Here is a 15,900-nt window from a genome sequence, read left to right on the forward strand (position 1 = left end):
GAATAATAGGTAGAGAAGAGGAAATTACACATTTATTGTCCAATCAGAGCTTGTGAAGATTCTTGATACAGTTAAAAAGGCACAGTCTATTCTTGTTCATGTCCAAGAATCATCGCTTCCTGTTCTTTATTGCCAAGTGCATAATTTTAAACTAATTTCTCATATGCTTTTCCAAGAAAGAGGTAGTACCTGTTGTTAATCACAAAGCAGTGGTTCTCCAGAATCTGTTTGTATTCAAATAATATAGATCTTCTTGGCTCTATAGTTCCCTAATACCATTTAATTAATTCTGGTTACATCATTACTTATGATGCTGCAGCATATATCCTGCCAACCATAAACACTAGATCCTCAAAAGTTGTAACTGTGCTTTATTGATGATGACCACAAACGTAAGTCTTACCCAAAGTGTGCAGGTAAAAGTAAATGATAATTATATTTCTGGTCATGCTCAATTTACCTTTAGGATATTTATAGCATATAGAACAACACATCTTCCAAACATGTCCTCTCTTGAGAAGTTTAGAATGTTATCACTGCATTTCTAGAATGTGATTTCTTTCCATGTGGATCGCATTCCTGTCATCTACTCATTGCCACCAATAAGAGGGGCCATGGAAGGAGTGGGATGAGCCATCATATTCATGCAAGGAATGACTGCCCTGCCTTGGCACAGCTTAAGACCAACCAAGGAGAGCACAACATTACCTCAATTAGAAGCAAAAGAGGAAATATGTAAGAAGGACCTGATGACATTGTAGAGCAATTGTCTCAAAGTCCCAGGAAGAGATAGGAGCAGCCACCCGAGAAGGGCTGACAGACAGGTGGAGTGGGGTTTTCAGAATGGGTGAGTGACCACCCTAGATACAAGTGATGACTGGTTCACAGGGCAAAGAATGACTGCTGCCATCCTTACCACTCTTGGGTGCTATAGACTGGAGACAGCACCATGCTCATAACATAGATGTACAAGAGCCAATGCCTGCTCAATGCTCAAACCCAAGGACCGGTGCTGAACTATGGGTAGCCAAAAGCTTTGAATTTGTCCTGTATCCCATGAGAGTGAGAGTCACACAAAATCAATGTGTCTGTACAATTCTGACAGTCCAGTCTTGCTTGATTCACATCATGCCAGTCAGCAGGAGTGGTATACTTGCCAGTCCACTCACATGGTTCTGATGCCCAGGCATGGGGCCCTGGGATAACCCCATAGGCAGATGTTCTGGAGCTCCTCTGGGAATCTGGTCAACCTCACAGATGGGTCAGAGGGTACCCAAGAGAAGATATGGATGGATAGATAGTATATGTATATATATATATATATATACACACATACACATATATAAAATATCTTGTTCAATTTATATAATCTAGTTAAAACATATTCTTAAGTACTTTATATTTATAGATTTCCTAATAATCAACTCTCCTAGAATTTCTAGGATAAATTCAGATTGTTTGTTAGTGTATTTACATAATGCATGAACAACTTGTGTGGCCTGATTTTCACAAAAGTCTTCTCTTTTTTGTTAGAGAAATTTCTTTTTTGGAAGATTATGTTTGTACTTGCACAAATCTGGATTCCAGTGTTCAAATTTCCTAACAACTAGTCCATTTTTGTTTTTGATAGATTACATTCATTTAAGGTCATATTTATTTTTTACCCTCTATGTGTCATAATAACAATCGCCAACTTTTATTGAGTGCTTAGCATGTAATGCTCATTGTCTAAACTTTACCATAGGTTATCCAGGTTAATTCTTGCAGGCACACTTTTAAGTGGGTACCATTATTATTACTTTCTCACAGTGAAAATGAGTTTTATTGAAGATGTTTATCACACATAATAGAGCTTGTAAATAGTGTAGCCAGATTGTGAAACCAATTTAGTCTGAGTCCAGAATTCTCACTCTTAACCACTGTACACTAGAGAGAGAATACTAAAAAAGATAGGATCTCTGCCCTCAGGGACCTTAAGTTCTTGTGCAGGTCTCTGAGAAGCCCAATCAAATTATACTTCTATCCTGTCTGGATTCTAAATAAATTGGTATATAAGACAAAGGATTCAAAAATGGAGGCCAAAATGTCATCAATAGTTTTGTAAAGTTTCCATTGGAAGATATCTTAGTTTGAGAGCAAATTTGGTCTCCCAACCCAGGAATAAGGAGACTCACCTCCTCAGAAACAGGCAATGCTAGACCCAGAGGTTGAGGTCATGGAATGGGAAGAACAGAGAGGAAGTTCTGCTGCCTGTCATATGTTCATTCCCAAGAAGCGAGAAGAGCTGAGTCTAGTCTGTCCAATTTATAGTTCCCAATTTTGCCATCTAGATAACACACTTCACCTCTTCTAGGTGAGGAGACTGAAAAGATGGAAAAAACCAAAAAGTGTTCCATCCAATTCCAAGTACTGATGAGTTTCCTCTCCTTTCTCTCTCATCCTAATTGCTCCTTCTTGGCCAGCCTCCTGTTGACTTATTTTCTGCAACTGGGAAATCGTGCATCCTGCTCATTTCATTTCATTGTTTCTATATTTTCTTTTGTTTCCTCAATGGATGACTCAGTTCTTTCAGTGTGGACAGGTCATGCTGGTGCTGAATTCTGTGAATTGTGGACATGGGAGCAGAAGAAATACACTTATACTTGGAAATATTCTTCTAAAATTTTATACCTGGAAAACACAAAAGAACGAATCAAACAATTTTTGAAAAAATAATAAAATAGGGCTTCCCTGGTGGCGCAGTGGTTGAGAGTCCGCCTGCCGATGCAGGGGACACGGGTTCATGCCCCGGTCGAGGAAGATCCCACATGCCACAAAGCGACTGGGCCCGTGAGCCATGGCCGCTAAGCCTGCGCGTCCGGAGCCTGTGCTCCGCAACGGGAGAGGCCACAACAGTGAGAGGCCCGCGTACCACACACACACAAAAAAATAATAATAATAATAATAAACTAAATTAAAATGTTTGTCATGAAATGAGCATATAGAACATAATAGCTTTTATACTGTTTTTTATTTAAAATATAAAGGAAGAAAGGATACCTTTTACAATATTAACAAAATAAATAAAATAGCTTGGAAATATTTTAGTGAGAAACGTTCTTATATGAAGAATTCCAACAAAATAACATTAAAAATTATGAAAAATGGAAATGTACATCTGGCTTGTGGGTAACAAGACATTATTTTGGATATGTTGGTTCTTCTAAATTTAATAAATGTTATCTAAAACAAAATAACATGACTTTCTTGAGGGGCTAAGAAGGGAGATACGGAAATAGGAGTAAAGTTTAAAAATTAAACAAGGGAAAATTTCCAGGGATGTCCCAAAAGAGATTATTAACGAGGGATTGTCTCTGATCTGGATTTAAAATATTAAAAAATGACAAGTAACTAAAGCATTTGGTCTCTATAGAGTGAAAGACCAATCATTCAAGCTAGAGTAAAAATATAGATGTTTATATATATATATATATATATATATATATGGGGATTTAGTACATGAAAAATATTCATAAAGAAATAAGGATGCTGGAACATGGTCTTGGGCAAATGACTATACACCTAGGCAAAAAAAATTAAATGAAAAAATGAAGTTGGCAGCTAAACATGCTATTGTACAAAAACCAGCTTCAGAGTGATCCAAATATTAATTACAAAAAAGAATAACAATAATAAATTCTAGAAGAAATTGTGATAAGTGGGGAAAGAAGGTTGACATAAAACCTAAAAACAATGAAGAAGGGGGAAAAAACTAATAAATTTGACCAAATAATTATTTTAATTGCAGGAAAAATATGGTGACGTAAAAAATTGCAAAGTAAGAGAAGTATGTGTAATACATGAGATTTAAGGAGCTCATTTCCTTAGTATACAAAGAACAAGTTATAAAAAGAAAAATAATGAACGTGAACATAGCAAAGGATTCATAATAAGCAAAACATATAAAAAGAAAGTGCCAAGAAACATTTTAAAAAAAACATTGGCTTTCCTTGGCTGTCCAGTTGACAGACGGCAGATGGTGGGACTTCTCAGCTTAAATAAACTTGTGGACCAACTCCTATAATAAATCTCATTGTATTGATATCTATCTATATCTATATCTGTATCTATGTCTATCCTATTGGTTCTATTTCTCTGGAGAACCCTAATACTACTGTATATAAAAACTTTCATTCTCTCAAGTAGAAGACTCATCAGGAATCCAGGTTCCTTTTAGGTCTCTGCTTCCCCATCTCTAGCATGTGGTCCTTGTTTTTATACTTCAAGGTGGCTGCTAGATCTCCAACCAACACATCTACTTTTCAAGAAGCAGTATGGAGGGAAAACAAGAAAGAACAAAAAATAGGTGAAGGGCACATGCCAGATATCATCTAAGGAATTTTCCTTGAAATTACACACTTTTCTGTTTACATTCATTGGTCCTTAATTAGTGACAAGGCCATGTTTAATGAATAGTAGGGAAGGTGGAAAATAGAGTCTTTCCATTGGGCACATAAATAAAATACAGGATGCAATTACTAAAGAAGGAGAAGAGAATGGATTTTGGTATACATAACTATTAGTTTGTCACCGAATAAATTAAATTAATACTAAAGGCTACTCTGTTACCAGGGCTAAAAATTCCTTATCCCAAATTATGTCCAGTCACCTTTCTAATATACCATACTAGAGATTTTGCAAGAGAATGAAAGAAGACAATAAGAAACTGATAATAAAAGCTCAAACAAATATGAGGACAAAGTAAAAAACCTTTCCCTCAATTTTGGCCAAAGAATACAGAAGCATTTCAAGAGTTTAAGAAGTGGAGTAAGTAGAGAAAAGTATTTAGGTTTAGCCTCAACAGAACGCTAGTAAATTTTACAGAATTAAGAACTGTTAACCTGAACTAATAGGAGAAACCTCTAGTAAGGTTGAATTGATGAATTTTGGTACTGTACATTTAACACATTAGGGGAGGCGGATGGTGGAAGGCTCCTATGTCTACCATAACCTCTCTCAGAAAGTGGCTCTTGAGAGTTTCATGGCAGTGATAGACACAGTCACCCAATCTTACTTTTTTCTCTTCTAAGTTGATACATTCCAAAATCTTTTAATGTCCATTTTCTCTCAGCTTTGAGTTCCTAGTACTTGGTGCAGCATTCCAGGTGAGGTTTGTCTAGTAATACAGCTGTCACCATTTCCTGTGAATTGACAATTTAGTCCTGTGCCCAGTTGCTGCTGCCACTGACTCCCTTTCTGAATTTAAGCTGCTGTTGAAGCTTTTGAAGTCTGCGTCTCCGGGGTTGGGAAGGAACAATTCCACAGTCTTGCGCTTCTGCTGACTTTGCCATTTCTCCATTTTTGATGTCCATGAAGTTTTGGGGAATACTCTATTAGAGCACGGGGAAGAACTGCAGGGCCAGTTATAATGACCAAATCACTTTGAACCACACCCAGTAGTGATCTGAGTAGTTTCCAACTGTTCCTCCAGATTTTCTTTCTTGGTCCTGAATTCAGAATGGAATTTTGGGCAGCTGACCTAATGCTATTTACCTAGACCTCTGTCTAATAACTTAAATCTAGAGACTCCCTAGGGCTCTCCAGCACATAAAGAGCTTACCCACCTTTGAGATTTGAGAAAGCATAGTTCCTTCCTCTGTTGTTTAAGAGACCCATAACTGGACAGACTCTCTTTCCCACAGAGGTAGCTTTGCCTCACCAGTGCCTGCTCAGGAAAAGCTCTGCTTGTGAACATCTTGAAGCCTGAAGACATCTATATCATGAAGACACAGCAGTTCTGCTGAGGCTTATGCTCGGTCTGATTCTCTCATCTTTCTCAGGCCTGTGCCTTCACTAAGGTCTCTGTGGCCTCAGTTCTACTTGCCAGGCTACGCGCGCCTGCCCACTAGCTAACACCTAAGAATCCCTTTACAAGATCCTGTGTCTGGCTTGAAAGCGTTTTGTCCAGGCAGCAGAAATTGAAACCTAACTGCACAAATGAAAAACCCGAATCAAAATACTTTGTCCATAACCAAAGGCGTGGCCACACCAGAAGCCCTGTTACTTCGTTTATATTTGCTTTTATTTTGCTCTCTAAAATTTTGCTTCCTGTGACTTGTTTCTTAAAGGCGGTCTGGCCTAAGAAGGAAATGATGCGTTTTGTAAGGGGGGCTAACAAGTTAAAAGTTTGAAAGAGTATCAGATGGAAGTTAAATATCATTTTTGTTATTGGTAGAAGATGCAGTTTCGTGAGAAAAGTTAATGGGTTTGTGGATTGTAATCCACAATTAGGCAGACTTACCCCCCAACACCTAGCAATACTGTGAAGTTTCCCTAAGGAGGAGCAGGATGGTAGGCAGCCCATTCCCAAGGGAGGAAGTCTGAACAGGATCCTTGGGTTATATTTTCCAAATTTACAAATCAAAGGAGCCTTTTGTCTTCCATAAGGGAGAATGAGTAAAGGAACATTCTGAATGCTGAAATCAGAGGTCAAGAATGTCACACTTCTTTAATTCTCTTTACTTAGAAGAACACATCAGAAATAAAGATCCCTGCCCCTCGCCCAATAATTTTATTTGGCCTAATATTAAATAACCAATAAAATTATTTACTTAAAATTACAGAGAGCTAATATAAATTTTAATAAAGGACTTGATCTATTCTCTCAATCAGTATTTCTCAATGGGGACACTATTTGCATTTTGAGAGGGACAATATTTCAATGTGCAAAACTGACCTCACCTTGTGGATCGTTTAGCATCCTGGTCCTTGAGCACTAAAGGGCAGCAACACTCAGTCCAGCAGACACTAGTACAATAAAAATTGCTTCTATATGCTCTTAAATATTTTCTAAGTGGTGACATCTCTCCCATCTGCACCTCCACCTGCTGCAGGTGATCCAGAAGAATTCTCAGAGAACACTCCCCTCTGAATTCTGAAATATGAGTAAAAATTGGATTAGTGGAGAAAAGTAATTGTTTTCCAAGCAGAAGAAACATGTTGGATGTCCCTGAGGCCCAGAGGAGCATGGCATATCAAAGAACTCAAAGAACAGCTCTGAGCTTAGAGTTAAGACAGTGGGGAAGTGCTGGCAGAGGAGGGTGGTGATGCATGCAGGGACCCACGTCTCTATTAGGTCTTTATTAGTGTAAACCACTTGCAGTGGTTTAATAAGGGAATGGCACGATGAGATTTTTGTTTTATTTTTTATTTTTTTTTTTTATTTTATTTTTTTTTTTATTTTTATTTTTTTGCGTTACGCGGGCCTCTCACTATTGTGGCCTCTCCCATTGCGGAGCACAGGCTCCGGACGCGCAGGCTCCGGACGCGCAGGCTCAGTGGCCATGGCTCACGGGCCCAGCCGCTCCGCGGCATGTGGGATCTTCCCGGACCGGGGCACGAACCCGTGTCCCCTGCATCGGCAGGCGGACTCTCAACCACTGCGCCACCAGGGAAGCCCGAGATTTTTGTTTTAAAGTCAATCATTCTATTGCATGATTCTCATTCGCAGTAAATTCATTTTCAGTTAATACTCTTTGCACTAACTTGAATACCTTTCTAATTCACATGACTTTTGTCTTTCGTGTATATGTATGGCTTTTTGCTTATTTGTTTAAGGGATTTTTTTTGCAAACAGATTAAAGGCATTTTATATAAAATGAAAACAAAGCATCTTTTAATTACCCACACCTTCACTCCTCATTGATTTTCACACCATGTTATTGCATATGAGATGAAAACGAATCCAATTGTTCCATACCACACATACCACACAAGAGACTCATTCTCACATTACTTAGTCTTTAAAACTTCAGGAAAGAAAGCTTGATAGATCTGCTGATGAAGCTGTTCAGTTAATTAACAAACAGTGAAGTAATAAAGACTTGTTTTAATTGTGCATTTCTACACTCCCACTCTGCGGACAGGTCCTTTTTATAAAAGATCTTAAGTGCTGACAAAAAGAGAAAAAAGAAATCGCAGAAGACATTATTACTCCAAAAAAGTATGAAGAAATAGACGACATTTCACATTCCGTCATTTAAACATTTAATGATGGAAAATCCATTTTATTTTTAAGACAAGAGATGGTGGTTAACCAAGGAACAATATACACCTTTATACAATATGTATGGAAAAGTACTACTTAATGCTGCTTGTAGAATGAGGTCATTACGTTCAAAGGAGGGACTACAATTTCAGTATATCTGGTATACCATAGCAAGTTCAAGGTTAATTTTTTCCCTCCATTTAACTAAATTCATTCTAATCGTCTGTAATACGCCTCTTGTAGTTTCAGATTCATCCTTTTACTCTTAAGTGATTACATAGAATAAAGAATTTCCCAAAGGCTACAAAGCTGTTTTCAAATAAATACCTGACATAGCCTTCAGTATTCATTATATCAGTTTTTAGGAAACCAAACACATAATTTTGCAGTAAATTTAGGGTCTAAACTTAACTTAAAACATTTTAATTCTCAACATATGCTTTCTCCATAGTAATTATACAGCACGTAAAAACTTTGCAAAACATACATTTTGTACTCCTCATTTTGAGATGGTTTTATAGTATAAAGGAAATATCTAAGACTGCATCACGTTAAATAGGTGGCTGAAACCAGCAGCAAATGAGCTCCATGGAGAATGTAAACAATTATCGTTTTATCTGAGGAATGTTTCAATGCAATTCCATATATTGCCTTCCTGAGAATGCTGAAAATATAACATATTCAACAGTAAATTCACTCAATAATATTTATTAAGAGGATGTTATATGGAAGGCAGTGTAATCAGAGAGGGATTGTAGACTGCAAAGACTTTGGATCTTCTTTTTAATAAGCTGGGGTCACTGGAAAGTTTGAGGAGAACAGTGACAAATTAAAAGTTCATTTTAAGAAGTATATTTAAAGTATTGCTTATAGTGAACCTTAAATTTAAAAGGTAAATTAATAACAATTGAAAAAGAATTAATTATAGTACTTACAGATTTGCGCTGAAAAATATGCTGAGAGCTATACTTTGTTACTATTTAACAAAGAGGAACTTAGAGGAAAATAAAGTATTTTTTTAAATCTTTTTTTTTTTCAATAACAGTAACAAACGCCATAGCCTTGACTTCTGAAAACTACATTTTAAATGGGATGGATTTTTTTAATAAGTTCTCCCCACATTACTTATTAATTAGAACTACCAATTTGAACACTTCCTATGTGCCAGAATTATTCTAAGAAGAAGGACTTTTCAGTTTAGAGGGAGAATAAAAAAAAAACAGTTTATTCAGATGTAATGTAAAATGGTTTTAAAAGAGGTATTCATCAGAACATGTGGGAGCTTAATATTTTGAGTGGTTTTGTCATGAAAGAATCTTCTCCAAGATTCAGGCTGATTTTGAAGAAACAACTGTATTGATCCAAATGAAGTGTGTGTGTGTGTGTGATTCAGAAGGGAGGAATGAGCAGGAGAGAGAAAGTTAATGGAAGTGAGAAAGGAAAAGTGTCTTAGAGTGAGCAATGTACACAAAGACATTATATATAGAATGGACAGTATATACAGAATGCAACATTTTACTTATGACAGTAGAGTTTCAGGAACTGAGTGGCAGGAAAATGAGCAAGAGTTGCAAGTTGCATATGAGGAGACTTCTATTATACACCAGGGAATTTAGAATCTTCTAACCTTAAAAGATTTGATGAGCCATATAGTATGAAAAACAAAATGACATGATAATATTTGCATTTTAGGGAGATCATTCTGTCTTTATTATGTCTTTGATAGGACAGCCAAGAAGGTGAAAATCAGTTAGGAGGATACTCAACCAGCCACATAAGAAACGGTATAGACTTTAATTAAGACTGCCTGATAAAAAGGGATGGAAAATGATGGACATTGCTGAGAACTGTCAAAGAGGCAAAACTGATAAGACAATGTGCCAAAATGGATGTAGGTGGTGAAGGCAGGTGATGTCAAACTGGACATCTAGATTTCCAGCTTATTCAGATAGGTGTGTGGTGGTGTCACTGATTGAAATAGGAAATAAGAAGGGAAGAAAAAGTTTTAAGCTATAAGGTCAGCAAAATTAAGGATTTGATTTTAGACAAGCTAAGTTTGACGTGCTGTGAAGCAGTTGGATTATCTAGTAGGCACCATGTCTCAGGAGAAAGATCTGAGCTGGAAATACAGATTTGACTTTTAACAGTATGGGCATGTCAATGAGTTGAACTGGAGACATAAACAAGGGTTAAGAGCATGGACATTGACACTATAGGAAAGATGAGATCACTTACTGAAAGTGTGTTCCATAAGCAAGAGAAGAAAATTTAGGCTAGAAACCTGGAATAATGGGATAGGCAATATTAAAAATGCAGGAAAGGGAAGAGGAATCCTGAAGAGAAGACAAAAAAAAAAAAGCCATAAGGGAGGAAAAAGGCAGAAGAATATGGAATATGTTGCTCTACAAACTAAAGAAGACAATGTCAATAAGGAGGAAAAGGATGGGATGAACACAGTCACATGCTATAGGGAGGGCAGGCAGGACAGGGTCAGTTTTTCTTAAGGGAGAATCTTTTATTTACAACTCCATTTCTCATACAGTTTTGTTCTATCCTATAGAATGCCTAGTACATTATGTATGTATCTAAGTGCTTAGAATGATGATAAGTGTAATATAGCCTGCATCTTTTTAAGGCAAATATTTTTGAACACTTTAATTAATGATATATATTTTGTATATGTGGCATAAATACAGTAACATATTTTCTGACCTTTTAACCTGCATATATATATTTTATATAATATTATATAAAACATATGTAGGTATATATACATATATATATATATATGTATATATATATTTGTTCTGACCCTTGAACCTGGGAAAAATATCTATAGTATATCCATAACAGGCTAGGCTAGTTACATTTATCTCTATAATAGTAATAATAAGCTTTCTTACTAGACATGATTCTCTTCATTGATATACTATGATTTTTCATATTTACTTCTTATATTCATATATATATGTATTCTTTATTTCATGGTACACATATAGTAATTCTGGAAACTGAATATTCTGTTTACTTATTAAATAAACATTAACTACAAATTGCCAATAGTTTGGTCAGACTTCCCTGCAGATAATCAGGAAGTTATGACTCATCAAACTCACTTATAATAATAACTTAATAATATCAAATAGAATGCCAGCTAGTACATTTCAGTGAAAACTTCATTAACATTTTTAAACTAAGTACTTGCATTATTGCTTTTTTTTTAATATTTAAACTTGCAGGACTTATTCCTGTAAGTAAGTATTGTTAATAGGATTGCAAGCAACAGTTTCCCTTTTAGTCTTATTTGGTTCTCAGTATTCTTACTCTTGATTTGGGTGAAGGAGCTACAAAAGACATTTTAAGATGGGGTTGCAATAAGGGTTTGTAATTTCTGATGGTCAAAGGGACTGGTTATAAGAGCAAAACAGGCTGGGTGTAATGAAACATGCTCTGGATCAGACCTGTGTACCAGGAACTTGTGTCCAGCTGAAGAAGGAGCAACATTTGTTTTCCCCATGCTATGTTTTAAAAATAATGTATATGAAATACATTCACTAATGGTTACCACCAAGAATAGGAATATTTCTTTGGGGTATAATCCAAGTTCATACATAATGTCAAGTATTAGACATGAGGTTTTGTCTTTAATATCACCTTCTATCTTCTGTACTTACATTATGCTTGGTTTTCCTCATGGATTGTGGCATTTGGTACTTTAATTAAATAATGCCTTTCTTCATTCTGTTCTAACATGAGAAAAGTTTGACTATATAATTGCAGGTTTCCATTCTATTTTCATTGCTTAGATTAACACTTTATTCTAATTGGATATCTTGCAGAAAGAATTATAGGAATAAGTTTGAAATGGTTATAATTATAGTGGCATTTAGGTTAAATAGTGGGGAACACATTTTCCAAGTTTAAAAGCACATTCAATTCTTCAAGGGTTGGAGATTCAGAGTATTGAACTGAAATGGGTGTTGTGCTCTTTGGTTTGCTGTTGTTGCTACACTTTTGTTCAAAAATTTTAAAAGGACTAAATTAGCTGTATTCCAGAAAGAAAAAAATTTAAACATAAATTTAAAATATTTTAAATATGAAAAGCCAATATCTGGAGTATAGGTAGCCTTCTAAGACACTCATGTCTGATTTCAAAATCCCTGGTACTTATTGTGAGCTCATTCCTATAAAGGGTCCCTTGGCTACTTGGTGACGGTTAAAGGAGAAAGTGTTTGTCTACTTTAGAAGGTCTGCTGCTGAGTCTAACTGTGAAGTAATGGGGAAAGGTCTCCTTTTTAGTTCCCAGGATGAGGTGTGGAATTGTCTACTGGGGATGTTTAAGTAATGCTAGAAGGAGACTTGCTGCCCCATTATGCCCCTTTTCTAGATAGGAGTTAAGAATGAGAAGCTGTGTTTCATTAGAAAAGGATGCATTTAGGGATTTCTTCCCCAGAGCATTTCAAAGTTCAATGTTTAAGATTTTGCCTTGGTATTTGGCAAAGAACCGGGGTTCTTTTCCATGCCTTCCATTATAAAGTACAGGAAATAAGTCCTTGGATTTTTCCCACTTTCTTTTTCATTCCACCCTTGTGTGCCCTATATCTTCCTGCTTTACCTAGACCTGCTCAACTCTAGGTATTGAAAAATTTCACTCACTCATACTTTTCAGACTTCAGCCTCTGTCCTTCTCAATTTTCAGAGGCAATCATACTCACGCTTAGGACATTAGAGAGTGGATAGAATTAACAATTAATCTCACAAGCCCAGGCTACTCCAAACCCAGCAAGCTGCAGAGCTTTACTATCCATCCTCCTTTCTCCCATCCTCCCAGTCACGAGGACTTGGCCAGAGGAGTGGGTTTCTTCCCATTCACTGATTTATATTTCAGTTCTTCTTCTGGGACAAGAAGCTTTCTATGAAGCTTAGGCTTTTTGGCTACAGTTTTCACAACCTAACTCTTGTCCCAGTTTTTCTATAGGGATTATTTCCTAAACCTATAGCCAATGCCTGTGGGTCTGCTCTGAACAAGAGTAGAGTTCCTGGAGTAAAAAAATGTGCTGGCTAAAAAAAAAAAAAAAAAAAAAAAAAAAAAAATGTGCTGGCTGCCTGATTCTTCAGTAAGACATACTGTTGTTAGGAGATTCCTGTCACAAAATCCTATATCCCAACTGCACAGCTTGGATGCCAGGGTTAAGAACATAAGCCTGGATGATCCCTAATCCACTCCGCCTTATCAGCCATTGTTTAAATTGGTAGCACCCTCACACCTATGCCAGTGCTATAGGTGAGGTAGCCCTCTACCACTCACCCTGTGCATTCCTAGATAGTTGCCTACATGTATACCAGACGATTGGCTAAGGTTGCACTGGCTATGCCCTTGTCGCCATCCGAGGTTTTAATAAGAGGTTAGGAACTAGCTAAGAGAGCAAACTAACAGAACATGTGAATGTGGTTACTCCATCAATAGGGAGAAGTCATACCTACTAAAAATACACATAATTTAAGATTTTGAGCTCTTAAAATAACAGTAAAATAATGCCCTCCTTCCAAATTTATCTCCATCTTCCCTCCTTTCAGCCCATAGAGAATTCCTCACAATCTCCTTCCATCACAAATATGAAGACTTTTCATTTCTTCACACTTCTGCACATATTCTCACTGTTTTTCTCCTATTACTGTGTTCTACTCCATAAACATTGGACATGATAAAGTCTAGAAACTTCTCCAGAGGGTTTACCTTTTAAAAATGGGTATATAAAAAAAAAAAGGGTATAGACCCATCTAAGTCAACTTAGCTGATTGCAACCCAAGCTACTACGTAAATTCTATTTTCATGTATGCTCACTTCTCATACGGCAGCACGTTTACAAACTCACTGGTGAACAGAACTGAAGAGAACACTGCTTTATATAGTAGAGAAAATATAAATAAAACAAATGTTAATACGTTCCTTAGAAATATCTATGTGTATATCCCTATCTATCTAAATTTATATATCACTCCATATCTATTTATATCTATCTATCTATTTATCCATCTATCTGTACACCCATACAGATAAAGATATACTTCAAAAAATTGGGGAAGCATATGTAGTTACTGCCTATTAGCAGAAATAACAGTCTTACCAGTCAGATGATCACAGCCAAACTCAGAATCCAGAGGATGGTGCAAAGTAATAAGTTACTGATTCCAAGTTAGAATCCAACTTGAATGGGTGCCTAGAAACAATTTCTCCCTCGGTCTCCATTCCACTTTCTTTGGCAACTCCTCTGCTCTGGCCTCTGTCATAATTCCATCTTGCTGCAATCCCTTGAAATCTAAGCTAGAGTGATAAATTTACGGTTCCATCCTGATATAACATAGTAGATTCCTACATTCTTCAAATTGGAGCAAACACAAGAAAACTAATATACTGAAAACAAAACAAAACATCCCAACACAACAAAAGAAAGTACCACCCAAAACAACAACAACAAAGCTTATCCTTTGTTCATATTGGTCACCTGTCTCCATAAACATCACATTGACTTGACAACTTATTGTTCTAAAAGGCCTCCTTCGTGGATGGAGGGGAGAGGATGTGGAAAAAGAGTGAATGAGACAGTAGGGCAGAGGACTCTCTTATTTAATTATGCTTCTCTCTCTCATCGCTCTATCTCTTGTAAACAATACATTGTAAACAATACATTGCGCAAGAATGAAATACATATTATAATAAAGTTGCATTTTATTTTTGTCTTTCACTGTCCTTTTATATTCAGTGGTGGTAATCTTGCCCTTCCTTCTGATGACAATTTCTGTGTGTAAAATTATCTTTTTGCCCACTTACAGACCATACTATCGTCATGGTTAGTCAAGAACAGAGTATTAATTTGGAAATTATAATGTCCATTTCATGATATGAATAAAAAATTTGACCTTAGTTTACCATTCATCTTCTTCTCTCCAGGCTCTCTGTTAGTCAATATGTTATCTCTGTGGAAATCAGGGAAAAGTATCCCTTCCTCTTAGCACACCAGAGTCCCCTGCCAGGACTTGGCCAATGGAACATCGGCTAAATTTCAGTTCCACCTCACCTACTCAGTGAATTTAGAGTACACTATGATCAATGTTGAGGGTAAGCTCTGCATAGTCATATAATCATATACCTCAGCCCTGCTTCCTTCCCACAGTGGGAAGGTAGAGGCACAGTGCTTTTGCTATACACTCTCTTCCCAGTCACCTCTCCCCCTCAACAAACTAGCAGCTGTTTTACTTATTTCTTCTAATACCTCCTCAATATTAATCATATCTCCCATGAGATAATTTAGTTCAAGATATTTTTTCTTATGTTATTCCTTGAATTTTTGAAACTCAAGGTGACACAGAAAAGTTGTCAGAAATCAAGTTGCATATTATGACCAAAGCATAATATTTGCCATGTGGTTAAAAGTGATTTTTATGATTATTTTTAATTTTGGGGGGCAATGTACTTTTGAAGTCTCTAGCTCTAATGTTTTCTTAGAAATAAACGGCCAATTTAGTAAACAATAAAAACATAAGCTGTGTTCTCAAAGATTTATTAAACATATACACTTAAGTGAAGTTGTATTTGAAACAATATGTGATACATATACATTATAAAATAATAACAATAACTTGTTATAAAGTAATAGTAATAACAGCATCTAGGTCTAGAGGCTAAGCATCGAGGGAAAGTCAATATGGCCATTAGCATCTTAGTTTGTGTGTAACCCATAATTTATATGTTTTTTATTTTGATATTATGGAACTTTATTTTTGTTTAGATATTTTAAGGCAATTTAATATTTTCTGGGCATTATAAGGTAGATATACACTCTACTTATATATAGTCATTGAATAAATACTCT

The sequence above is a fragment of the Tursiops truncatus genome, chromosome 5 (genome assembly GCF_011762595.2).
Source record: "Tursiops truncatus isolate mTurTru1 chromosome 5, mTurTru1.mat.Y, whole genome shotgun sequence".
Lineage (NCBI taxonomy): Eukaryota > Metazoa > Chordata > Mammalia > Artiodactyla > Delphinidae > Tursiops > Tursiops truncatus.